This window comes from Sminthopsis crassicaudata, chromosome 2 (assembly GCF_048593235.1).
Source record: "Sminthopsis crassicaudata isolate SCR6 chromosome 2, ASM4859323v1, whole genome shotgun sequence".
Lineage (NCBI taxonomy): Eukaryota > Metazoa > Chordata > Mammalia > Dasyuromorphia > Dasyuridae > Sminthopsis > Sminthopsis crassicaudata.
This window is the reverse complement of record NC_133618.1, coordinates 90,152,734-90,179,470: the sequence shown is the minus strand read 5'-3', so window position 1 is coordinate 90,179,470 and position 26,737 is coordinate 90,152,734.

Sequence of the window (26,737 nt, the reverse complement as noted above, 5' to 3'; positions counted from 1 at the left end):
AGTTTTCTCCTTACTCTCCCCCATTCCTAATACTTTCCCTTAATGCTTAATAGAAACTACCTTCCATTTGCATTGTATAGATCTCTCATTCTCTCTCTCCCTCTTTCTCTTTTTGGTCCCAGGAACTGTGCTCATTTAAAAAAAATGAATTTATTTTTAGCATTCTTTTCTTTTTAAATTCTTTCCAAATTCTCTTCCCTTCCTCTCATCCTTTCCCCCACCCACTGAGAAGGCAAGCAATAATGATATCAATTCTACATGTGAAATCATGCAAAACATTTCCATATTAGCCATATTTCAAGCAAGAAAAATTAAGTGGGGAATTGTAGTTCAACACACATCCAGAATTCATCAGTTCTCTCTCTCTGGAGGTGAATAGAATTTTTTCATTATGAGTCTTTTGGAATTGTCTTGGATCATTGCATTGATCAGAGTAGGTAAGTTTTTCCACAGTTGGTCATCATTACATTATGCTTATGTTGTGCACATGCTGTGCACATACACTGTATAAATCTTTTATGTTCAATTATTTGCACATTGAAATATGAACTCTTGAAGAGAAGGAATACATGTGGCTTGATTTGGAAATTAATCTATGGTTAGGGTCAGAGGTCAATCTGTAGCTGGTATCAGATGGTCAGTCTAATGGGAAATTTAGTCTATAATGAGTTAGGAGGCTATTGTCAGCGTCATCAACCAATCTGTTATTAACAGTAGAATCACTCTGTGCCTGGAGTCGAGGGTCAGTTTGCAGCTGCAATATGCAGCTTTAAAATAAAGCTAAAGGATCCAGATTCCTTAGGAGTCACAAAGCCACAACCATGTCTTCACTAATGCTCTTTCCTAATTGACTATGTTACTTGGCTTGACTCTTTGATAGGTTTGTATTCTCTCTCCTGGTAGTCAGAATATACAATATTTAAAGTGATTTGGGTTTTTATTTCTCCAACCCAATTGACGTTTTGATTCACTCTCTAACTAGATTTAATCTTTTAAAATGAATTTCTTGGGGGAATTCTTGGTTTTATTTAATTTTTCAGTTCAGTTTTCTCCTTGGGAATCATGTTTTCTTATCAAATAGCCCTGCAGACCCACCCATACAAAATTCAATGAAAATCTCCAGTCCAGCAGACATTAGAAGAATATATATATACTGTTACTTCCTTCCAGCATAACCATCACCATTCCAGAATCCTGGAATCTCAGAATGTCGTGAGACCTCATCTCTCTGATAGCATATTGAACATACTCAACAATTTTCATGCTTTTGTTGAAAACTTTCAGAGAAAAGAAACCTACAACCTCCCAAGGCAGCTCATTGCACTTCAAACGAGCTAATTATTAGGAACTTTTCCCTAACCATGAATCTAGAGTTACTTCTTTGTAACTATTACCTTGGATCTATTTTCTGGAGCTAAACATCATCAGACACATGACAGCCTTTTAAATCTCATCCTCTTCAATGTTCTCCAGGCAAAATTTTCCCAGTTCCTTCAAACTTTGTCCATATGGCATGTGCCAGGTACATCAACCCATTGGCTTCTTTTAGAACTATGATCGCCATTTCTAAGTAAATGGATACCTCAGAATCAAGGAATCTTGAAGTTAACACTTATTATGAAGTAGAATTTGGCAACATTCCAAAGATGTGTGGCTTTTGTCATTGTGAGTACTTCCAGGGACACAGATCCCATTCTTTCTGTAATTTAGTAGGTCTTTGAGAGTTTTTATAGTCAAACCTTTCATTATCCTGCAGCTGGCTTGTTGTTGGGATTTTCTGAACTTAATGAGGCTAATTTTCAGATAATAGACAACTAGGGTATCACTAGCCATTATTCAAAGATTTTGAAGTATGGTTGGACCAAAGACTGGAACTCTGCTGACATATTCTCTGAGTATTCACAGTCTGTTCCAAAAACAGCATTCAAGAAGGACTTTAGTGGAGGGAATAATATAAAAGACATGGCAAAAAAATATGGAACAAAAGTTTTTTAAAATCCCATTTATTAAATCCACATAAATCCTCAGCATTTTTATACATTGCCAACACAATCCAACAGCAAGAGATACAAAGAGAAATTCCATTCAAAATAATGGTTGATAGCATAAAATATTTGGGAATATATCTACCAAAGGAAAGTCAGGAATTATATGAGCAAAATTACGAAACACTTGCCACAAAAATAAAGTCAGATTTAAATTGGAAAGACATTCAGTGCTCTTGGATAGGCCGAGCGAATATAATTAAGATGACAATACTCCCTAAACTAATCTATTTATTTAGTGCTATACCAATCAGACTCCCAAGAAACTATTTTAATGACCTAGAAAAAATAACAACAGAATTCATATGGAACAACAAAAGGTCGAGAATTTCAAGGGAAGTAATGAAAAAAAATTAATGAAGGTGGCCTAGCTGTACCTGATCTAGAACTATATTATAAAGCAGCAGTCACCAAAACCATTTGGTATTGGCTAAGAAATAGACTAGTTGATCAGTGGCATAGGTTAGGTTCACAGGGCAAGACAGTGAATAAAAATAGCAATCTAGTGTTTGACAAACCCAAAGATCCCAACTTTTGGGATAAGAATTCATTATTTGACAAAAACTGCTGGGAAAACTGGAAATTAGTATGGCACAAACTAGGCATGGACCCACATTTAACACCACATACTAAGATAAGATCAAAATGGGTCCAAGATTTAGGCACAAAGAACGAAATCATAAATAAATTGGAGGAACATAGGATAGTTTACTGTTAGGATTACTAAGTGAGAACTGAGGTTGTCTGGATAGTGACAAGGTGAGAATTCAGGCTTTCTGGACAATTACAAGGTGAGAACTCAGGTTGACTTGATAGAGGGGGCAAGCTCATTGGCTGGGGTGGTTCTTCCCAGAAGCCCTTGCATTATCCCACGCCCATTCTCTGGGAGGATAAAGAGGACAGCACTCCAGGAAGAGAAGAAGACTCTGAATTGCATCAGGCTTGACGGGGCTCTCTGCAGGAAGGGAAGTCACTTCTTTGGACAAGAGTTAACAGCAACTGCCTGGAGACAACGGTTCGTTACAGGAAGAAGAATCTGTCTGAGAGATTTGAGTAGACACAGCAGATCTCTTCCCAGAGAGCGATCCAGCAGCTTCTGGAGACGACAGCTCGTTACAATTTGGCGTCCACACGTGGGGCAAGGACTTTTGCTTATCCTGACAAGAGGAGCTAGACCAGACCTTCGCAATTTGGCGCCCGAACAGGGACAGACACAGTCCTGATTCCAGTGGAAAAGCTTCCGATCTAGATCTCAGTCTCTCTGACCCAGAACCGTGAGTAACGAGGAAACTTTGTTAAAGATTAAGTGAGCGTGCTAATAGATAAATAAGGAACTTAACTTGTTAAGGGCTAAACCAGGAATCTCTTATAGCTGAAATGGGGCAGATGTTAGCTAAATTCAATCCCTGGACCTCAGCCGACTCAACCCCAGCCCCAGAAGCAACCTCAGCTCCATTCAGGAGTGGTACTATAGAGAGTATAATCAAGATAATTGAGGAGCAGAGTTTACTTGTAACCTGGGTACAGATTGCTAAACTCTTGGCTGCATTAAGACGCACATCCCCTTGGTTCTTAGAGGAAGAAAAGATAGATGTAGATAAATGGAAGCTAGTGGGATATGAAATGAAAGAATTTCAAGCAAAAAATGGGCCTCGTTCAATTTCTGCAGAAGTATTTTATATCTACAACATAGTTCAATTAGCCTTAAACTATCAAGCAAGTTGTAGGAGAAGGAAAAGTTCTAAAAATGAACAGAGGAGGAAGTGTGAGGAAAAAAGGAAAGATCAAGATCTTTCCCTACAGCAAGAGGATTTAAATGAGGAATTATGGTATGATTCTCTTGAAGAAGCTTCAACCCTGCCTAGAGAACAGATTATTGACAGGCCCACATCAACCCCACCTTCAGAGATGGAGGAAGAAAGAGGGGAAGAGGCAGAAACACAAACAGAATTGCCTGTGAAGAAGCCTAAGCCTATGACAAGATTAGAAAAAGCATTGGTTAAAGCTAAGAGAGAAGGACAGGATATAAGTGATTTTATACATGCATATCCTGTGATTGAAGAGATTGATTCTGTAGGTAAAAAAAGGAGAAGATATGCACCTTTAGATTTGAATAAAATTAAGGATTTGAAAAAAGGTTGTACCCTTTATGGGGCTACATCAGCTTATGTCAAAATGTTACTAGATGGTTTGTCTTATGAAGTCCTAACCCCGAATGATTGGAAATCCATAGCAAGGACATGTCTGGAACCTGGAGAAAATTTATTATGGCTTGCGGAATTTCATGAATTATGTAAAATTCAAGTCAGATGCAATTTGGAAATAGGAGTTAACACACAATTCACTTTTGAGCACTTAGCTGGTGAAGGTCAGTATGGAGAGAATTCGGAACAGATTAATTATACCATGACAATATATGAGCAAATTGCTAAGGCTGCAATAAAAGCTTGGGGTGTCCTTCCTGGACAGAAAGATCATGGAGAGGCTTTCACTAAAATACAGCAAGGTCCCAATGAACCTTTTGCAGATTTTGTGGGACGTTTGCAAACTGCTGTCAAAAGAACTATTGGAGAAAATTCAGCTACAGAAATAATGACCAGACATCTGGCTAAGGAAAATGCCAATGAGATTTGCAAAAGAATTATATGGGGATTAGACAAAGATGCTCCTTTAGAGCATCTTTTACCTCTCAGACTCGTGGAGGAGGAAGGAGTTTGTGTCCAAGGGAGAACTAGAGACCATTATTGATCACAAAATAGAACATTTTGATTACACCAAATTAAAAAGTTTCTGCACAATGCTAATGCAAACAAGATTAGAAGGGAAGTAACAGATTGGGAAAACATTTTTACAGTTAAAGGTTCTGATAAAGGCCTCATCTCCAAAATATACAGAGAATTGACTTTAATTTATAAGAAATCAAGCCATTCTCCAATTGATAAATGGTCAAAGGATATGAACAGACAATTTTCAGATGATGAAATTAAAACTATTTTCACTCATATGAAAGTGTTCCAAATCACTATTGATCAGAGAAATGCAAATTAAGACAACTCTGAGATATCATTACACACCTGTCAGATTGGCTAAGATGACAGGAACAAATAACGATGAATGTTGGAGGGGCTGTGGGAAAACTGGGACACTGATGCATTGTTGGTGGAGTTGTGAAAGAATCCAACCATTCTGGAGAGCAATCTGGAATTATGCCCAAAAAGTTATCAAAATGTGCATACCCTTTGACCCAGCCATACTACTACTGGGCTTATACCCCAAGGAACTACTAAAGAAGGGAAAGGGACCTGTATGTGCCAAAAATGTTTGTGGCAGCCCTTTTTGTAGTGGCTAGAAACTGGAAAGTAAATGGATGCCCATCAATTGGAGAATGGTTGGGTAAATTATGGTATATGGATGTTATGGAATATTATTGTTCTGTAAGAAATGACCATCAGAAGGAATACAGAGAGGCTTAGAGAGATTTACATCAACTGAGTGAAACGAGCAGAACCAGAAGATCATTATACACTTCAACAATGATACTGTATGAAGATGTATTCTGATGGAAGTGGATTTCTTCACCATAGAGAAGAGCTAATCTAATTCCAATTGATCAATGATGGACAGAATCAGCTACATCCAGAAAAGGAACACTGGGAAATGAGTGTAAACTGTGAGCATTGTATTTTTTTGCTTTGTTTTGTTTTTCTTCCCAGATTATTTTTACCTTCTGAATACAATCCTTCCTTTGCAACAACAACAACAACAAAATTCGGTTCTGCCCATATATATTGTACCTAGGATATACTACAAGATATTTAATATGTATGGGAATGCCTGCCATTTGGGGGGGGGGGTTGAGGGAAGGAGGGGAAAAATTCGGAACAGAAGGGAGTACAAGGGATAATGTTATAAAAAAAAAATTACCTATGCATATATACTGTCAAAGAAAATGTTATAATTATAAAAATTAATTTAAAAAAAATCCCATTTATTTAGTTCACTTTCCCCTTTTCATAAAAACAAAGCAAAACAAAAACTGCCCACCATCTAATCCATGTTCCTCTAGCCTGTTTGCATACTCTCAAAGATAGGGACCTCATTACTTCATAAGGTGATCCAGTCCATTTTTTGACAACCCACATTGTTAAGAAGTTCTTTCCTACATTGTGTCCAAATCTATGTTTCTATAGTTTCAACAATTGACGCTTATTTTGCCCTCTGATACTAAAGTAAATATACACTCCCTCTTCTACATGGGAGCTCCTCAAATATTAGAAGGTATTAATTGTGTTTTCTCTTACTTTTCTTTTATCTAGGCTAAACATTCTCAGATTTTTTGTTGTTTTTGTTTCTTTGTTTTTTAAACTGTTCTCTAAGTGAATTTATTGCCAAGTTCTTCCCCAGACTGAAAACATTCCTTTAGACTTTAGTTAAGTTCTCTCAGGAAATATATAGGACTTCACCAGCCCTGAATTCAGGAGGACCCGAGTTCAAATCTGATCTCAGACACCTAACACTTCCTAGCTGTGTGACCCTGGGCAAGTCACTTAACCCCAGCCTCAGAAAAAAACAAAAACAAAAACAAACAAACAAATATATATATATATATATATATATATATATATACACATATATATGTGTATATATGTATATATATATATACACATATATATGTGTATATATGTATATACATATATATGTGTATATATGTATGTATATATATATATATATATAAAGGACTTTGTTAACTTCACAGATTACATTTATTATTAGTGAAATACATTTAATAAGTACTTAATGAATGAATAAGTACTTTGTCAGATAAATGGATAATCTTGGTTAATTTTTTATTTTGAATTTAAACATCAAAAAAGGGCATTCTATAAACATGGCAGAATATAGAAGATTCTATATGAAATTATGAATGTTCATTTCATATAGCTTGGTTTTGTTTTTTTAAGTATAGAATAAATTCTGCATGTCACTTTCAAAACTGTCCTCTCTTTTCTTCTTTCTAAATTTCCTTCTTTTGTTTTCTGCAAATTAAAAAAAAATGTTAATAACCCTCTTTTGGGGAGCATCATTATCACTGATCTTTCTTTCCTTTGATCCTCTTTCCCTTTAGTAAACTAAGAGAAAAGAAAAAAACAAAAACAAAAACAAAAAACAAAAAAGCAACAACAACAAAAAAAACTCCTGCAGCAAATAAACATAACCAAGCAAAATTAATATTCACAGTGGCCATTCCCAAAAAAGTTGTTTTGATCAGAGTTCTTAAGTTTTTCAAAGTTTTTTTTTTCATTTATTGTAATGAATTCATATTGTGCTGCTTTACATTATAGAGTATTGTTTTCTGAAATTCTTTTTAAAAAAAATTTCTTATGGTGAAACAAAATTCCATTACATTCACATGCTATAAATTGTTCATCCACTTCCCAATTATCTAAAAGTTTATCTAAGGCATTTCCTTTAAATTCTAGGTTTTTGTTTTTCTTGTTTTGTTTTGTTTTGCCTTTTCCATTTTGTCCCCTCTTAATGCTCTCTTCAGGATCAGAAAGTTTGTTTTCTTTCTTTCCCCTAGGGCAGTTAGATGATGCAGTGGCTAGAGCTCTGGCCTTATAGAGTCAGGAAGATTTATCTTTCTGAATTCAAATGGGATTTCACACACTTATTAGCTATGTGTCTCTGTGCAAATCACTTCACTCTGTTTGCCTCAGTTTCATCTGTAAAATGAGCTGGAGAAGAAAATGGCAAACCATTATAGTATCTCTGTGAAGAAAAACCCAAATGAAGTCACAGAATCAGAAACTAATGAGAAATGACTGAACAACAAAAAATCCTTCCCCATTATTATTTTTCTTCTTCACTCTATCTTCCCTACCCTTATTTATTTCCATATTGAGTTTGATTAATTACCACATCAAACTGGTGAACGTGTGTGTGTGTACACATGTACATATATTTAACCCTTTGTTGCTTCAGGTAAGAATAACACTCATCTAATATCCACTCCCTTTTTCATGGTTACATACTATTCTCTTGCCTTCCAATTATAAGCAAAATATTAATTATAATAACTGACATTTACATAGTCTTTACTTAGTGCCAGGTACTATGCTAAGTATGTTAAAATTATTATTTCATTTGATTTTCTTAACAACACTGGGAAGTAAGTGTTTTTTTAAATCCCTTTTCTTCTTTTCTATAGTGTATATTCTTTTATTTGCCTTCTTTTTGCCTTCCCCAAATAAAACTCTGAAAACAGATCATTTAAAAGGTGGGGGAGGGGGGAAGGGGGAGAACGACCCACACATACAAAAATATTAATTCACATCTCTTTTTGTGGCAGCAAAGTGATGGAAATTGAGGGAATGCCCTTTAGTTGGGGAATGCTAAACAAATTGTGATATAGGAATGTAATGAAGTACTATTGTGCTATAAAAAATGATGAACAGGAGGATTTCAGAAAAGTCTGGAAAGACATGAACTGATGCTAAGTGAAATGAGCTGAAGCAGGAGAACATTGTACACAATAACAGCAACACTATGTAATGATCTAGTATGATAGACTTAGCTCTTTTCAGCAATACAATTATCTAAGATAATTCCAAAAGATTTACTGTGGAAAATGCTATTCATATCCAAAAAAAGAACTGTTGGACAGGATGATTTCAGAAAGGCCTGGAGAGACTTACATGAACTGATGCTGAGTGAAATGAGCAGAACCAGGAGATCATTATATACCTCAACAACAATACTATATGATGATCAATTCTGATGGACATGGCTCTCTCCAACAATGAGATGATTCAAACCAGTTCTAATAGAGCAGGAATGAACTGAACCAGCTACACCCAGAGAAAGAACTCTGGGAGATGACTATGAACCATTACATAGAATTCCCAATCCCTCTATTTTTGTCTGCCTGCATTTTTTATTTCCTTCACAGGCTAATTGTACACTATTTCAAAGTCCGATTCTTTTTGTACAGCAAAATATCTGTATGGACATGCATACATATATTGTATTTAATTTATACTTTAACATATTTAACATGTATTGGTCAACCTGCCATCTGGGGGAGGGGGAATTAGAACAAAAGGTTTGGCATTTGTCAATGTTGTAAACTTACCCATGCATATATCTGGTAAATAAAAACTATTAAAAGAAAGAAAGAAAGAACTGTTGGAGTCTGAATGCAGATCGGAGTGTGCTATTTTCACTCTCGTTTTTTTCCCCGCTTTTGTTCTGCTTCTTCTTTTGCAACATGACTAATGTAAAAATATATTTAACATGATTGCATATGTATAACCTATATCATTACTTGACTTGGGGTAGGAGGAAGAGAGAAAAGGAAGAAGGGAAAAAAATTGGAACTCAAAATCTTATAAAAATGAATGTTGAAAAAATTTACATATAATTGGGGTTACTTTCAACATAAAAATAAATAAATAAATAAATAAATAAATAAATAAATAAATAAATAAATAAATAAATAAATAAATAAAAAGCATCTCAAAACAAAACCAGTTCACTCCCAGGACCTCTGTCCCATCTTTGAGAAAAAGCCTCCTAATCTTAACTTTTATTTATCTCAATTCTACCTTTTGAAGACACTAACATTCTAAAAGCAACACCTGTTTCTTCTTCCCTTATTTACATAAACATGTGACTCCTACTTGCTCAAGTAAATTTACTTTTCTAACATTCTAAGGACTTTTGTGTTTGTATTTCCAAGTTCTTACTTAGCTCTAGTCTTTTTATCAGAAATATTTGAAAATCCTCTATTCCATTAAAGATCCATTTTTTTCCCCCTCATAGGATTATATTAACCTTTGCAGGATACATTACTCTTGGTTATAAGCTTATATCTAATTTTTAGTAGATGCTGTTAGGTTTTGTTAATTCTGACTGTTATTTACTTGGTTCTTGAACTCCTTTATGGATACTTGTTATGCTCTGGAGGGCATATGGATACTTTATGGATACTTGGGGGTGCTCTGAATTTTGCCTATAACATCCCTGAGACTTTTTCTTTTTTTCTTTTTTTTTCCCCCTTTAGGTGGTAATCAGTGTGTTCTTTTTTCTTTACTTTTACCTCTGATTCAAATAGACCTAGGTAATTTTTATTTGGGGGCAGTTAGGTGGTAAAGTGGATAGAGAAATGGAGTTCAATTCTGAATTCAAATCTGGGCTCAGATAATTATTAGCTATGTGATATTGGACAAATCCATTAATCCTGTTTAACCCAATTTCCTTCTCTAGAAAGTGAGCTACAGAAAGAAATGATAAATCATTCCAGTAATTTTGCCAAGAAAACCTCCAAAACATCATAGAGTTGAGCATGACTGATTAATAACAAATTTTCATTTATGACTTTTTTTGAAATTGTGGTTTTTGAAGAATCTGATGAGAATTAGATTTTCTCCCTTTATCTTTCTCCACGTTAGTAATTTATATCAGATCTATTTTTTCACCATTTTATGCTAATATTTCTTGCTTCATGGAACCACTAATTTCTATTTAGTTTATCTTAATTTTCAAGAAGTTCACTTCTCGGATAAAGTTTACTACTTTCTCTTCTTATCTACTTATTCTAGACTCACTTTTGGTTTAATTCTGGTAGAGTTGTTGAGGGGTGAGATACCCTAACAGCTATGGGGTCCCCAGGCTGGTGTTGCAGGTTTTGAGAAAGAATTCGTAGTTCCAATCTCCAAGCAAGGTTTTGGTGAAAATGGGTTTTTCTCTGAGACATCTCAGTGGGCTAGTTCCTCATTAGGAAGTTGGCAAAGATTTGGGATACAGAGTCTTGATTTTATTTAGCTTTCTATGTCCTGTGACTAGAAGATGTGTTTAGGCTGCAAATTCTTTTGAGACACCTCACAACACCGGTCTGGGACTTTTGGGATCCCCCTTCTCAACCTCAACACTATGACAGAGAAAGGATATAACTGAGGCACCTCAGTGAGAAAACCCAACATCATGGATCATTTCCATGATGGAGAGAAGGGCCCTATATGTTATAAGGAGAAACATGGCCTTGCTCAGGCACATCTGATTGGTCTCTCACTTCTGATATCACAGACAGGTAGTCTGCAGGTTACTGGTGCGAACCTTGTCGAATAAGCAGTGAACATGGAAGTTTCCAGGTACAGATGATTCCAAAAGCTTCCCAAGTTGGGCATTTTCATTATTGTTAGAGGTGTCCAGACCAGGACACCTGATGAAGGAGACCTTGATCCTTAGATCATAATTCCCTAATAGGATTAAATGCTCCTTGAGTTGTTCTTCTACCTATTAAAATAACAGATCATTTACTCTGTACCTATGTTAAAATATTTTAAATGATTTAGAATGCATATAAGCATTACCCATAGTCATTGATGGGGAGGTGCCTTGGCAAATGGAGACTGAGAAAGACCTTAATTTAGAAAGCCCAAGGTCACCCACTACATCCTGGGCCATCTCCAGTTGTCTGGACTTCTTTCTTGCCACTGGACTTAGATGACTTTGGAGGAGAAAGTGAGGCTGACAACTTTGCACTGCCCTGATTCACTTAAATCTAATTCACTTGCAAGTCAAGAGAGCATCCTTGTGATGTCATTGGTCTGTTTCCAAAACAAAAAAAGAACCACAGGCATTTGTTAGTTGAATTAAAGTGAAGGCTGTTATCCCTCTCTTGCTACCTTCTAATTCACTTAACTTCCAGAGAATATTAGATTTAAGAATAGTCACCATAGACTGCATTTCCATAATAAGTGAAAGTTTGCAAAGCACTTTACACATTATCTCATTTTATCCTCCCTACAGACCTGGGAGGGGAGTTACAGATTAAGAAGCAGTTTAGGTGCTTAAATGCCTAAGGTCACAAAGCAGAAGAGCCAGAATTTAAAAGCAAATCTCTCTTTCTTTCTTTCTTTCCTTAAGCAATAGGAAGTGTTAAGTGTCTGAGGTCGGGTTTGAACTCCGGTCTTTCTGACTAGAGAGCAGACACTCTATCCACTGCACCATCTAGTTGCCCTGAAAGCAAATCTTTTGACTCCAAATTCAGCATACTTTTTATTGCAAAAGTCCCTGAGGAGGAAAAAAAAAAGTAGTCTCCCATATTTAGTAAATTAACAGGGACAACTATAAATTCTTCTACAAAAAACAAAGCAAAAAACAAAACAAAACAAAACAAAAACCCCAAACCTTTTCTTACTTAGTTCTGAACAGTGATAATCTTCATTTTCTGTTTTTTGGTTGTTTGGGGTTTTTTTTGTTTGTTTTGTTTGTTTTGCTTTTGTCCCCAGGGTTGGGAAGGAATCTTAGCAAGGCTGATGAGATGAAACTGCAATAACAGCATTGTCTGAATACCAGAGGAAAAAGAATGCTCAAGGACTGATTTTTAAATGTGGGATAATATTGCTGGGAATGAGCCAAAGTTGTAATTGCTGATGTCATCCCAACTCCCCTAGTATTCTCAGTCCAGATTTTCAGCATTCTAACGTGAACTGACACTGGGCTCCCATGTAATGTGTTCATTTTAGTAGCAGCATTGGGCTTCTCTTGCTAAAAGTCTCTTCTATGGCTGAACTCATCCATAGTTTCCAACAATTGCTTATATCAAGGAGAGGATTTCTTGTCACTTTTGGAATTATCATGGTAGAGAAAAAAAAAAAGCTGACATTGAAACTTGACAGAAAAAGTGAAAAGTTGCTATATTTCTCCTATCATCTTATATGCAGGGCTTTGGTGTGTACAGGAAGAAAAAATTCCCAGTGAGACTGTATTTTATTCCCACCCCACCCCCCAAATTGGGAGCCTCTATGGAGGTGAGGGGAAGAGAAAATCTTCTTCCTCCCCCATTACAAAGGAAACAGCTAGGTTGATCCATTTAATTATGTTGAAAAGAGAGAAGAACACTGTGTCTCCATCTCATTGCAGAACTGAGGCCAGGAATTAATTTGATGATGAAAGGACTATTAAGTAGTTTTAATTCCAACAATGACTGGAGAGAAATATTTTGTTGGATTGTGCTTGACCTGTCTCCTCTTCATATTTTTTGATGGGCTGGAGCAGAGCTTCTTAAACTTTGGGTCATTACCCTGATGGGGGTTGAGGTCCCTTTAAGATTCCTCTCTGACTGCCCATGGCTGACCTTGATTCACAAATCCTGGTCAAAAGAACCCTTTTGAATATCCGGGCCAGCCCCACTATCAGCTCAGCTTCCCCCAGCCCTCACCTGATTTGAGCTAACTAAAAAGCCCATCAAGAACTTGGGTACTGCCCATCTCCTTTTGGGTATAAAAGGGGCCAAGCGGGAGCCCTTTCTGGGCAGGAGCCCTCCCGGCCAACACATGGTATCCTTCCAGCCATGTAGGGGTTCCTGCCCATCCAGCCGCCACCTCTGGCCCTGGCATCTTTCCAACTGAGCTTTACTTCCAAATTTCTACAATAAACCTTTTATTTATCAATCTAGGTTTTCGGGCCTGTAAATTCATTTACAGGGGACACTGAGCCTCATGGGATTATCTATGCACCAAGAAATGGGGTTCCCCCTTTCCTTTCCCTCATTAATCCCATTTGGAATTGCATAATTGACTGTAGGAGTCAAGAAATTATGATTTACTTTCTGTAAATGATTGATTTCTATACCTATTTTATATCTACATACTTGGAGTTGCATAAAAATTTGTCAGGAAAAAGGAGCCCCTAATGAACAACTTTTAAGGAGCCTTGGGCTACACTACAGAGAGGGATCTTACTCTTTCTCTTCTCTATGCCTTTTCCCCTCCCTCCTTTCCTCTTTTTTCTTCTCTCTTCTCCTCTCCTCTCTTCTCCTCTCCCCTCCTCTCCTCTTCCTCTCTTCTCTTCTCCTCTCCCCTCCCCTTCCTCCCTCCCTTCCTCCTTCTCCTCTCCTCTCCTCTTCTCTTTTCTCTCTCTCTTTCTTTCTCTTTCTCTCTCTCTCTCTCTGTGTCTATCTCTGTCTGTCTCTGTATCTCTCTCCTTTTCTGTCTCTCTTTGTCTCTGCCTCTATCTCTCTTTTTTTCTGTCTCTCTCTCTCTGACTCTGTCTCTCTCTCCCAGCTTTATTATTGGTCCATATTAAGCAATAACCAGTTCCAGTGTAATTAAGGGGAAAGCAGAAGGATAACTAGGAATTATTTCTAGAGAGTAATTTATTTCATTTAAGAAGCAGGGATTGGGTAGGGTGGGATCAACATAGAAAACAGATTAGCTAAAGATAATTCATGCCAAAAAATGAGAATCTGGCCCTCAACCTGCAGAGGTTGGAGTTGGGGAGAGGAACAGCTCAGCAAGAAGAAACTTGGGGTGGCTTCCACATTGTTGTGTTGGCAAGCAGAAAATAATAAGGTGAAGCACTGGGAGAGTAATCACCCTAGGAAGGAAATCCTCCATCTATCCTTTTTTCTTTTTCTTTTTTTTTTTTTTTTTTTTTTTTTTTTTTATCAAAACCTTATTTACTGATGCTAGTTATAGATCAGGGAGATCACCTACAATTCAACCTCACAGGAGATTCCCAAAGATGGCTACACCCCAGAAAGATGTACTTCTTTAGAGGAAGTACAGAAAAAGGGAAATGGAAGATGAAAATGATCAAAAAGATTTAGAAGGAAGATAATCACTGATAATCTGAATCATCATTTTGTCCATTGCTTTCTTAAACATGGAAATCAACAAAGCAATAAGTCAAGCCCTGATTTGCAGCATTCCCTGATTTCTAAGCTATAAATCATCCCTGCTTACATTGAATATTGAACAATCAGCCTCTTAAAACCCAGCTTCAGAATACCCTTGCCTGAAGGGAATTAGATATGGAACAATTTTCTCAGGTGACCAAGAAAGTACACAATCCCTGACTTAATTTAAAATTTAGCACAACTGAGGATTGTTGATAGAAGTGAGTACTAAACACAGTAATCAAGGAAGCTAAAGCTACAGTAAATTATTTCTAAGCAGAACCTTGTTTGTCCCAACTTATCATTTAAATCAATTTATTTGTATAAGTTTATTATATTATCCCAAAGTCCATTGATCTGGGATTCTCTTCTCTTTGGTGGAGATGAATGTCCTGCCCTTCATTAAAAGTCATCAGTGAATTAGGGGAAACTGAAAGAGCTTCAGACTTCTTGAGTGTCTTGGAGATTCAAATTATTTCTGGTGCTTCTGGCTTCCAGCTTCAAAAGGGAAGAATCCCACTTCAAGTTGCTGCAGGAAAAGACTCCAGGGAGATATGAAAAAAACTCAAAGTCTTATCATGTCCCTGTGCCCAGTTTGCTACAATAGAGACTTCAGGGAGTTTCCTCTTGAATAAAATGTGAGACTTTCTCTCTTGGTTGAGCTGAGCTATCTCACTCCCAAAGGGACAGCTTCTTCACTCTGTGTTGCCTGGCATATATTCTCCTGTATATATCTTCACTAATTTCTGTTTTGCTATGCTTTGAATGTGAGAAATGGAAGGGCATTTATTTGATTTCCATGGTTATGAAAATTAAATTGGATAAATGAACTTAAATTAGAAAATTGAAACTCATGAGAACATCAAAGAATAATCAAAAGTGGAAGTTATCTTCCCTCAAAATTATGTAAGCTCCTTGGGAACAGGGACAGATTTTTGTAATCAGAGGTAGTGCCTGAGATTTGAAAAGAATCTTTTGTTCTTTGCCCTTAGCCCCCCTTCTGTTACCTTCCTTCATTAATAATGTAAGCTCCTTTGGTGCAGGGACTAGCTATGTAATGAAGGGAGGAGATTTCATGTTTTGTAACTTCTGTAACATCCAGTTAATAGGGAATCAGGGAAGGGACTTTGCTTCAGGATGGGAAATAAAATGTTGCTTTTGGAGTTAAAATGTGTCTACTAACCCAGGCACTCATTCTTTCAAGATTGTAAAATAAATCTTTCATCCATTCATCAGTGATTCAGTGGAGTTCTTGGATAGATAGTTTGTTTCTTACAAATGGGGGCTTGTCCAGGATCCAGACATTATATGTCCAATTGATTTCAATGGCCTCTTGGTTTGACTCTAGCATCCTTTACTCATAGACTGTTCAAGATCCTAAGACCACATTGGTAAGTAAGATCACTGATGAATCCAGGAAATCAGAAAGATAAATAGAGTATATTCTTTAGCAGCAGGTAACTCCGTGCATTAGATGAAGTGTTAGAATACGAACTATCTAGTATTGCCTTTGGTGGCAGGGGCCATCTTATGGGGAGTCAGACAGATTGGTAAAATGGGGAATTCAATGGCACCAAGGAGGGAACTTCTGGGACATAGTTCTCATACAGTTGTAGAAGAGAGAGGATGTCAGGAAATCCAGAATTATTAGTGATTTGGGATCATTGGAGTGGAGATTTCAACACTGGAGTGCAGAAAAGGTCTGCACAAGAGAAATTCTAGGGGAGAAGCAATTAAAAAATTGGGTTCCGGAAGCAAAGAGGTTTTTCTTCAGGAAGTAGGGAAGGAACAACTCTGTACTAGACAAAAAGAAAAGAAATTTAAAACAGCTTATATGTGTGTGGGGGGGAGGGGGGATGTTTATGCTTTGTCTTCTATGTTTCTTTCAGTCAGCTGAGTTACAGAGGGAATAATATATTCATTTTAGGATTTAAAAGTACTTGTTTGATATCTCCATAAGTCTTTGTTTGTCTGTTAAACATCCTGATTCAATCTAACCTGAATTTTTCTTAAAAGTTAAGCTTTCAAGTTTCTCTCCTTAAGGGGAATGGGAATGACCAGGGCCACTGCATGTGGACTTATGTCCAGTCTAGCATCTCCAAAGAAAGGTAGGGTCTCCCAAAATCCCATGCTCTGGAGTCAGTCTCAATTTCTCTTTGGATGGGTCCCTACATCTCTCAACCCCCCAGAATCCCAAAACTCTTCTCAGGGGACTCTAGATCCTGTAAAAGGGTATGGTCTATCTCCACATAGTTTTGAAAAATCTAGGAAAATCCACTTTTCACATTAAAATCTTTCTCCCTTCCCTAAAAAGCAGTCCACATTGGGCTAGGGAAGAGGCAGGGGAGCAGGGGGTGCAAATAGAGGCCAGGGAGTTTTGCTCCCAGGAGCTTGTGTTTCCATTTAAGGTCTTAAATAGTTTATTGTCATTTCAAAGATTTGGAGGAAGTTTAAAAGAGAAAAAAATTTTTGAGAGGGAAAAGGAGTTTTCTCTCAAAAATGTAACCTAAATTACTGTATTTAAATTTAAATGGTATATGATGGAATTACTTTCAATGAGTACATTTGGGAATAAGATTTTAGAAATGTGTGTGCTTTAATACTGAAGCATTGCTACTAGAAGATTAAATCTGTATTTGATTTGATTTTAACTTTTAAAAAATGGTCATTAAAATAAAGTTCTCTGGTAACTTACTGAAAGAGATCACATATTTGTAGCTCCTAATTAATGAAATATATTTAAGGTACTATGTTGGTTTCTATATTGTATACTGGGTAATTGTAAAAATTATATAAGCTGTTTTAAAATTTTGTCAGCTCTGTTGAACATATGGTATAAGTTTTGTGAAATTTGGTCTAAGGTTATTTGGATATTGCCTATATTCAGAATCTCAAGGTTTATCTTGTTTTCTCCCTTTAACAAAGAAATATACTTAAAGGGTAGAGTTTATAAAATTTTACAGAAAAAAAATGTTTTAAGGTGGTTTTAAAGGTAAGGGACAAGAAAGCTTAATTGCAAAAGCAAATGATAAGATTAAGAAGAAGGTGAAAAATTTATTTTATCAGCTTTGCTAACCCTATTTTATAAATGTTTTGTAAATGTGGGTTAGGAAATTGGGTATATCCACCTTTGCTAGAAAATTAAAAGGAAATTACAGCCTAGACTATTTGACTATTACTTATGAGAATTCTAAGATTGTTAACTAAGTTATTTGGAGATATTGTCATAGTGCTAATCCTAAAATTTGTAATTATTGTTTGTGGAACAAGAGGAAAGAGATTGAAAGCCCTTGAAGTATGAGGATATGAAGTATTCTTTTCCCCCTTCATAGAGTAGGGAGAGGTATCAAACAGCACATCTCATGAAAACTGATAGTTGAGGTGGGCAACAGCAAGCTCAGCCCTGGGGTTTCTGTCAACTCCCCTTAATTTGTAAGCTTGCCAATTTGCTTTAAAATATCAGTGTAGACAAGTTATCAGCCCTGAGAAATTAGCTTGTTTGGGATGTATAATTCCCAAACAAGGAATATGTTTACTAAGAATCTATAAACTTGTTTATTATATAGAAATGTTTTCTAATGATTAATTCTTGCACCAACATGAGTTTAAACTCAAGAAGAAGAAAAACATGTTAAAGATGTTAAACAAAATCCCTTATGTGTGTGAGTCCTTGTAAACTTTTATTGCTTATTAAAACTTCATGAGAATAAAAAGAATGTATCTAGCCCTAAGCTATGATTAGTAGAACTTGCTATTAGAGATAAAATCTCTTGGGACTGTAACTGATATTCTTCTGAGTTTTGAATTTGGGTATAATTTTCTGATGATCATATCTGTACTCTTGGGCTAAAGCCTGAAGGATTTGTTTTCATGAAATTATATTCAAGTTCCTGCTTTTTCCTCTTATAGCAAATTTCTATAATTGGACCAAGTGGTCAATAGAAGCCATGAGTACAATATGAGTACATAAGATTTTGCTATTTTCAATCTAAAAATATATAATCATGATATCCTAAATAATCAGGTAAATAAATATTTGGCCTAATCATCTGCCTGTTACTATATATATCTGTATTAAATTAGGTGGGGTATATTGATCACAAAATAGAAAACTTTGATTATATCAAATTGAAAAGTTTTTGTACAAACAAAACTAATGCAGATAAGATTAGAAGGGAAACAATAAACTGGGAAAACATTTTTTACAGTCAATTTTTTACAGTTTCTGATAAAGGCCTCATTTCCAAAATATATAGAGAACTGACTCTAATTTATAAGAAATCAAGCCATTCTCCAATTGATAAATGGTCAAAGGATATGAATAGACAATTCTCAGATGAAGAAATTGAAACTATTTCTAGCCATATAAAAAGAGAAATGGAAATTAAGACAACACTTAGATACCACTATACACCTGTCAGATTGGCTAGAATGACAGGGAAAGAAAATGTACAATGTTGGAGAGGACATGGGAAAACAGGGACACTGATACATTGTTTGTGGAACTGTGAATATATCCAGCCATTCTGGGGAGCAATTTGGAACTATGCTCAAAAGGTTATCAAGCTGTGCATACCCTTTGATCCAGCAATGTTACTACTGGGCTTATATCCCAAAGAGATCTTAAAGAAGAGAAAGGGACCCACATGTGCAAAAATGTTTGTGGCACCTCTTTTTGTAGTGGCCAGAAACTGGAAACTGAGTGGATGCTCATCAATTGGAAAATGGCTGAATTAATTGTGGTATATGAATGTTATGGAATATTATTGTTCTGTAAGAAATGACCAACAGGATGATTTCAGAAAGGTCTGGAGAGACTTACATGAACTGATGCTGAGTGAAATGAGCAGGACCAGGAGATCGTTGTATACTTCAACAACAAGACTATATGATAATCAATTCTGATGGATGTGGCCATTTTCAACAATGAGATGAACCAAATCAGTTCAAATAGAGCAGTACTGAACTGAACCAGCTACACCCAGCGAAAGAACTCTGGGAGATGACTATGAACCACTACATAGAATTCCCAATCCCTCTATTTTTGTCCACCTGCATTTTGGATTTCCTTCACAGACTAACTGTACACTGTTTCAAAGTTCGATTCTTTTTGTTCAGCAAAACAAACTGTCTGGACATGTATACATATGTTGTATTTAATTTATACTTTAACATATTTAACATGTATTGGTCAACCTGCCATCTGGGGAGAGGGGAAGGAGGGGAAAAATTAAAACAAGAGGTTTGGCAATTGCCAATGTTGTAAAATTACCCATGCATATATCTGGTAAATAAAAACTATTAGAATAAAATAAAATAAAATAAATTAGGTGAGATCTTTTTCAGTAATATTAACACAAATTCAAGACTAGAAATCTAGTTCTGGATTTGGGTCATTCCTAGTCTGGTGAGTACACCAGATAAGTTACACCAGAAAGGCAGTGAAGGGAATATCATAGTAGTTAAATGCCACCAGCAGAATGGAATAGGAAAATAGAATGACTCTGGACAGTTTATTGGCAGGAAAAGGAGGACACTCCTAGTATAGCCAAGTCAGAAGAATTAGTAGAGAATTCAGGGATTAATTATCCATCCTGTGTAAGGAGATCTGTGTAGGTGTTAATAGACTTATGAAGTGGGACATAAAAAGTGTTAGCCAAATTTGAGGGGTTAGAAAATGTTGGGGAAACTAAATTATTAAAAAAGGAAAAAAAGGGAGGAAATTATAAGAAATGGATGGGTATTTATCTGGTTTCCACAGCTATGAAAATTAAATTGGAGAAATGAACTTAAATAAGAAAATTGAAACTCACAAAGAATAATCAAGAAGATAAAGAAGAAGATAAACTCTTCTCCCAAATGAATGTAAGCTCCTTAGGGGCAGAAATTGACTTTTATAATCAGGGGTGGTAGCCTGAGATTTGAAAAGAATCTTTTGTTCTTTGCTTTTAGTTCCCCTTCTGTTACCTTCCCTCATCAAGCTCCTTTAGGACAGAGAGTAGCTATGTAATGAAGGGTAGAGATTCATGTTGTGTAACTTCTACAACATCCAATTAATAGGGAATCAGGAGAGGGATTTGCTTCAGGATAGAAAATTGTTGGAGTCCAGCTCCTTTAGTGAGATGAAGAATGTGACATATCAGGACCAGGTAGAGATGTCCTGTTTATGGACTCTTTAAGTTTATTGATCAGACACACAGAGATATATACCTCAAAGACTCATAGGTTTGATACAAAGTACACTCTTTTAAAATTCCTATAGCCTAACAAAATTCTATTATGATGTAAATGATTAAACCCCTTAAACCCTGGATCTTAGTTACTTAGAGATGTAAGTAATTGAGATACATATCAGAGTAAAGTTTATTATACCATTGTCTCAGGTATTTTTCTCCCAAATACCTTTAGGCTTCTTGTGGACATTCTTTCCTGTCCTAAATTCAAAAGTTTAGCTTTTAATCCAAAGAGTATTGTTTGCATTTTGCTTCAGTCACTAGATTATTAATTTATTATATTGACAATCAGTCTCTGCTATTTCAATAAGGGAGTTTTGGTGAGCCAAGTTACTGTAAGACTCAAAACTGAAATGGAGTCTTACCTCCTGGCCCTCTACAGGAAATAAAATACTGCCTTTGATGTTTCAAAGGTGTATCTACTAACCTAGGCACCCATTGTTGCAAGAATGTAAAATAAACCTTCCTGCATTCATCAGTCAGTCAGTGGAGCTCTTGGTAAGAAATTTTGTTTCTTATATTGAATATTTGGGTTTCTTTTCTATTCACTATGTACATTTGATAGGAGTCTAGTGGTAGAGAATTGAAGTGTGAGAATTGGGGTGGGGAATCCGCTCTGGCCAGTGCAGGTTCAATGAGAAAGAATTCACAAAACCGGAAATCTTGTTTGTGGCAAGAAAAGGGATTTTTATTGTTGGCACTGAGAAGCCAGCTTTGCTAGGAAGACAGATTCTTTAGTGGCAAGAGGTCCTGTTAGGGAAATAAAGGTTAACACTGAGAAGAGAATGTCTTCACAGTGGGCAAGAGTCCTGTAGGCAGCTTTTCCAAGAGAGCTTTGTTGGCAAAGCATAATCCTACTTTGGACTTCTGCAGAGCTTTGGAGTTCAAAATTGTCTTTTTATAAGAAGTATGAGGCTGAGGCTTCTATTCAATGCCCCCAGGCCTAGATTTCCAGTTGAAAAGAGAGTACTTAATCTAGGATATACTATAACATACTTAGTATGTATGGGAATGCCTGCCATCTAGGAAAGGGGGTGGAGGGAAGGAGGGGAAAATTCAGAACAGAAGGGAGTACAAGGGATAATGTTGTAAAAAATTACCTATGCATATGTACTGTCAAAAAATGTTATAATTATCAAATTAATTTTTAAAAAAATTTTTAAAAGAGAGAGAACTTATCTTGGAGTTTTAAAACCCTCAATAGGAATATCAGACTCAGATCTTCAACTGAATGAGACCACTTAAGTTTGAGCTACTGGGAGTAGTTCTGGGCTAAACTTCAACTCAATAGAGGGTGCAGCTAGTTCCAGCCAAGATTTCCAATGGAATGAAACCACTTAACTGCCCTGAAGGATACGTCTCTGTCAGAGGAGAGTTTCAGAGTTGACCCCCATTGACCCCTTCCTCCCAAAAGTCAAGGGGGACAGTTTCAGGGTTCATCTCATCACATTCGTTGGGAATTGGCATTTGTGGGAAGGGAGTCAAGACTTCAATTTAAAACCTGGAGCCTTTCTTCCCCCAATAAAGACACAGTGATAAGAAGCTAGATTTAACCGGGTCATATCATCTAGACTAATATTTCAGGGAGAAAATAGATACTTCAAGGTTTAGGTCTTGGACCAGGACCTAGCAAGGACAAAAGACTTGGAACTTGTGATTGCATCTCTCTCCTTTGTTGCTATGTTACATGTATGGTAGAGTCTCCTTATTGATAGTTTCCTCAGTGGTTTATTCAAGTTATCTCCAAGGTGGAGTTCTCCAGCAATTGGCCCATTGAATGACTATTCTGGAGCTATAGTTGTCAGTATTATAGGATTTTTCCTATCTGCAAACATAGATTGGGGGAAGGAGAAGGGAAGGAAAGAAGCATTTATATAGTGCCTACTAAGTGCCAGGCATTGTGCTAAGCACTTTTTACAAATATTATCTCATTTGAGCCTCACAATAATGGCAGGTGCTATTGTTATCTCCATTTTACCATGAGGGTCACACAGATAGTAAATGTCTGAGGCTGAATTTGAATTCAGGTTTTCCTGATTCCAGGCCCAGCACTCTATTGAAGGAAGATAACAGATTGACTTTGGCTATTTATATGCCTTCCACTCTACACACGTACAGTCTCTTCAGGAAATTGTAGGAATGTCATTTTTTTAAAATTACTCCAAGGTATTTGTATTTTCTGTTCCAGGTCTGGCCTGTTCACTAGTACTTTCCCCTACTCATTTATAATACCACTGACCAGTACTTCTGTTCGGCCAGTACATCTGACAAGTACTTTGCAAGTTCATATAGGCTTTCCTACCATTTGGTTCCTTCTGGAAGCTGGGCTGGACCATGCAAATTCCACCAGGCTGCTTCTTCCAATTCTTCCAAAGGGAGAGAAGCCTAGAGCCAGCTCCTCTGAGCATAGGTTAGAATATGGGAAGAAACGTTTGTAATTTAAACTAGACAACATATTTTTATAGTGCTTTAAGGTTTATAAAAGACTTTCTCTCTTTTTTTTTTTTGAATCAAGCAAAACTTTATTATTGCTCTTTGATTAACATAAATATGGATGTCTTTCTTTTCTTTTTCTTTTTTTTTTTTTTTTTTTTTGCTGAGGCAACTGGAGTTTAATGACTTGCCCAGGGTCACATAGGTAGGAAGTGTTAAGTATCTGAGGCCAGAAGGAAAAAAAGTAAACATAGCATGCATTGATTTACATTCAGTCTCCATAGTTCTCTGTTTGGATGCAGATGGCATTTTCCATCCAAAGTTTATTTGAATTGTCTTGGGTCACTGAACCAGTCTGTTATAGGTGATCACTGCACAATCTTGCTGTTATTCTGTACAATGTATTGTTTCATTCAGCATCAATTTACAAAAATCTTTCCAGGCCTTTCTAAAATCAGCTTGTTCATCATTTTTTATAGAACAATAATATTCTATAACATCCATATACTTATATACTTTATATACTTATTCAGCCATTTCCCAATTAATGGGCATTTACTCATTTTCCTATTCTTTGCCACCACAAAAAGGGCTGTTACAAATATTTTTGCACATGTGGGTCCTTCTCCCTCTTTTGTGCATTCAGTAGATTATACCAAACTGAAAAGTCATCAAGAAGAGGGCCAATGACAGACTACATATCTCTTTTTGAGGACCCACCTAGTTGAAGTGCCAAGAGGTTCATCAGAAAGCTGAATCCAGAAAATCTTGGCTATCACAGATGAGGGAAAGATAAGAAGATTTGGGAACAGGCCACCTAGATTCAAATTCTTTCTGTTAATACCTCTGTGACTTTGTTAGCTCAATTTAATTTTTTTTTTTAATGAGACAATTGGGGGTAAGTGACTTGCCCAGGGTCACACAGGCAGGAAGTGTTAAGTGTTTGGGGTCAGATTTGAACTCAGGTCCTCCCGACTTCAGGGCTGGTATCAACTTGATTTTTCTGGGCCTCAGTTTACCTTCTCTGTTAAATGAGGGGCTTAGCTAAATGACCTTGAGGTTCCCTTGCATCTGTAAATCTGTGAAAATATTTTATCCTTTTTAAGACTGTATGGATTTATCTGGTAGAATGAATAGAATGGTGGGATGAGAGAAATGAATGAAAGGAAGTAGATGAAAATAGGAATAAAAGAAGGAGGGAGGACTTAGGAGAGAGAGAAAAAGGAAGCACACTTGAGGAGAGAGGCAGGAAGGGAATGGGGAGAGGAACAGAAAGAAGAGAAGGATTTTTTTTTCTGAATTAAAGGGAGGGGGCAGGGGTAGAGAGACTATTTCTTCCAGACATCTAAGCTGTCTTCTTCCATGTTTGCAGAAAAGTTTTTATTAAAAAATCAGCTCCAGAAGGCCCTCTGTCCTTCAGTCCCTGCGAATTTTGTTCTGTCTCTCTCATTTCCCAGGTCACTGGTTATATTAAGCTGAGGTCCCTGGGTGGTTGCTGTCGATAATTTTCCATTCCCCACCCTTTTGAGTCAGATCACAAAATAAGGACATTTTGAAACTTGGATTCCTCGTGACTGAGACTCGGGGAGATATGGCCCATGGGCTATTTCAGGACATGCAGGGCCCCAGACATGGGAAAGGAGCTGTCTGACCTCCCAAACAGGTTCCCTTTTCAGCTTTGCTTAGGACAATGACAGGAAGGCATGCAGAGCTGACCTGACTTGATGTTTAAACAGGACACATAGATGATCAGCAGAGCTTTGCTAGACAAGAATCATAAAGCTGATATGTTAGAGACCTCTCAGTATTTTTACCCCAGTGAAGAACTGAGTCTAGGGCTGCCTTTATCTATAGGCAGAGAGGATGGCAGCCCTATGTGGCCAAAAATAGCTCCCCCATCAGCCTACCACAGTGCCTGGAATTTCACCAAAGATAGAGCACTGGGCTTGGGAGTCAGGAGTTTGTGAATTCAAATCCAGCCTCTGATATTTATTAGATGTGTGATCCTGGGCAAGTCACCTAATCCTTCTCTGCCTCGATTTCCTCATCTGTAAAAGTAATGGCACCTATCTCCCAGGGTTGTTGTGAAGATCAAATGAGATAATAATTGTAAAGCACTGAGCACAGTGCTATCTCTCCCTAGAGATAGAGGCAGCCCTGTGCTTAGTTCTTTACTAGGGAGAAAATACTGAAAGGCCTCTAACACTCTTTTTAAACTCTTTTTAAAAAATTAGGATTCTTCTAAGGGCTATGTAAATTTATGATACTTATTGTCATTGTTATTCTAGCATCATTATTATCATACCCTCTCAGTTATAACAGTTGAAATAGGTAAGGCAAGTTCCATTTATATAGGATGGTGAATACTAGTGCTGAGGTTAAGAAGGGGACCCCAAAAGTTTGGGGTCACAGACCAGTGTTGTGAAGTATCTCAAAAGAATTTGCAGGCTTGAACCCATTCCAAGTCAAGGGGCAAAATTTATTGTAATTGTAATGCCATTAAAAGCGGGTTAAATTCCAAAAGAAATTAGCCAAGTCCCAAGAGAGAGGAGATCTCTTTATGTAGCTTTCTACCACTGACATGCTAGTTCTATAGCCTAGAGGAGTGGTCCCCAGAATTTGGTTATCACTGACCAATAGGTTATCTATCTGATAGCATTTGAGATCCTCTGATTTTAGGGGGTTCTGTTCTGACAATAAGTCAGTAATCCTCAGGGATTTATCACACTTCCAATCTAAGAACATTAAGGAATAGTGATCCAGAATTCAGATTGAATTTAAATATTATTTCCCCTAAACTAACAATATTTAGGGGAGTGCAGAGCATGGGACATTTTCTCTGAGGAGAACAAAGTACTCAGCCTCTGGATCCCACCTTCTTTGGGGTCCTAGCAGGAATTTCCCATACTATATGTCCAAGACTTGACTTACATTCCTTAAAGAACCAGTTACATAAATCACAAATAAAATAACTTATCCAAGCCAATAGCCAATAGAAATCAGCGAGAGTGTGCTGAGGAGGATATACTGGACGATACACAGAGTGAACAGTTTCTTCCATCAGTTGTGAGATATCTCAGCTCAATCAAGAGAGAATGAGGAGCACATTTCAGCCAAAGTTAAATTTCTTTAAGTCTTTAATGCAGTAAATTGGAGAGAGCGATATGATTGAGATTGAGATGCTGAATCCTCTGTTACATTTTTCCAAGTTTTTCTCTCCTTTCAGGAATCCTAAAAAGAATCTAGAAGTTTGTGTCTTTTCTCTTAAATCAAAAAACCAGAATCTTTCTCTTCCAAGCTCTTGCCAACTTAAAAAGTTGAGAAACTAATTGGTCTTCACCAAT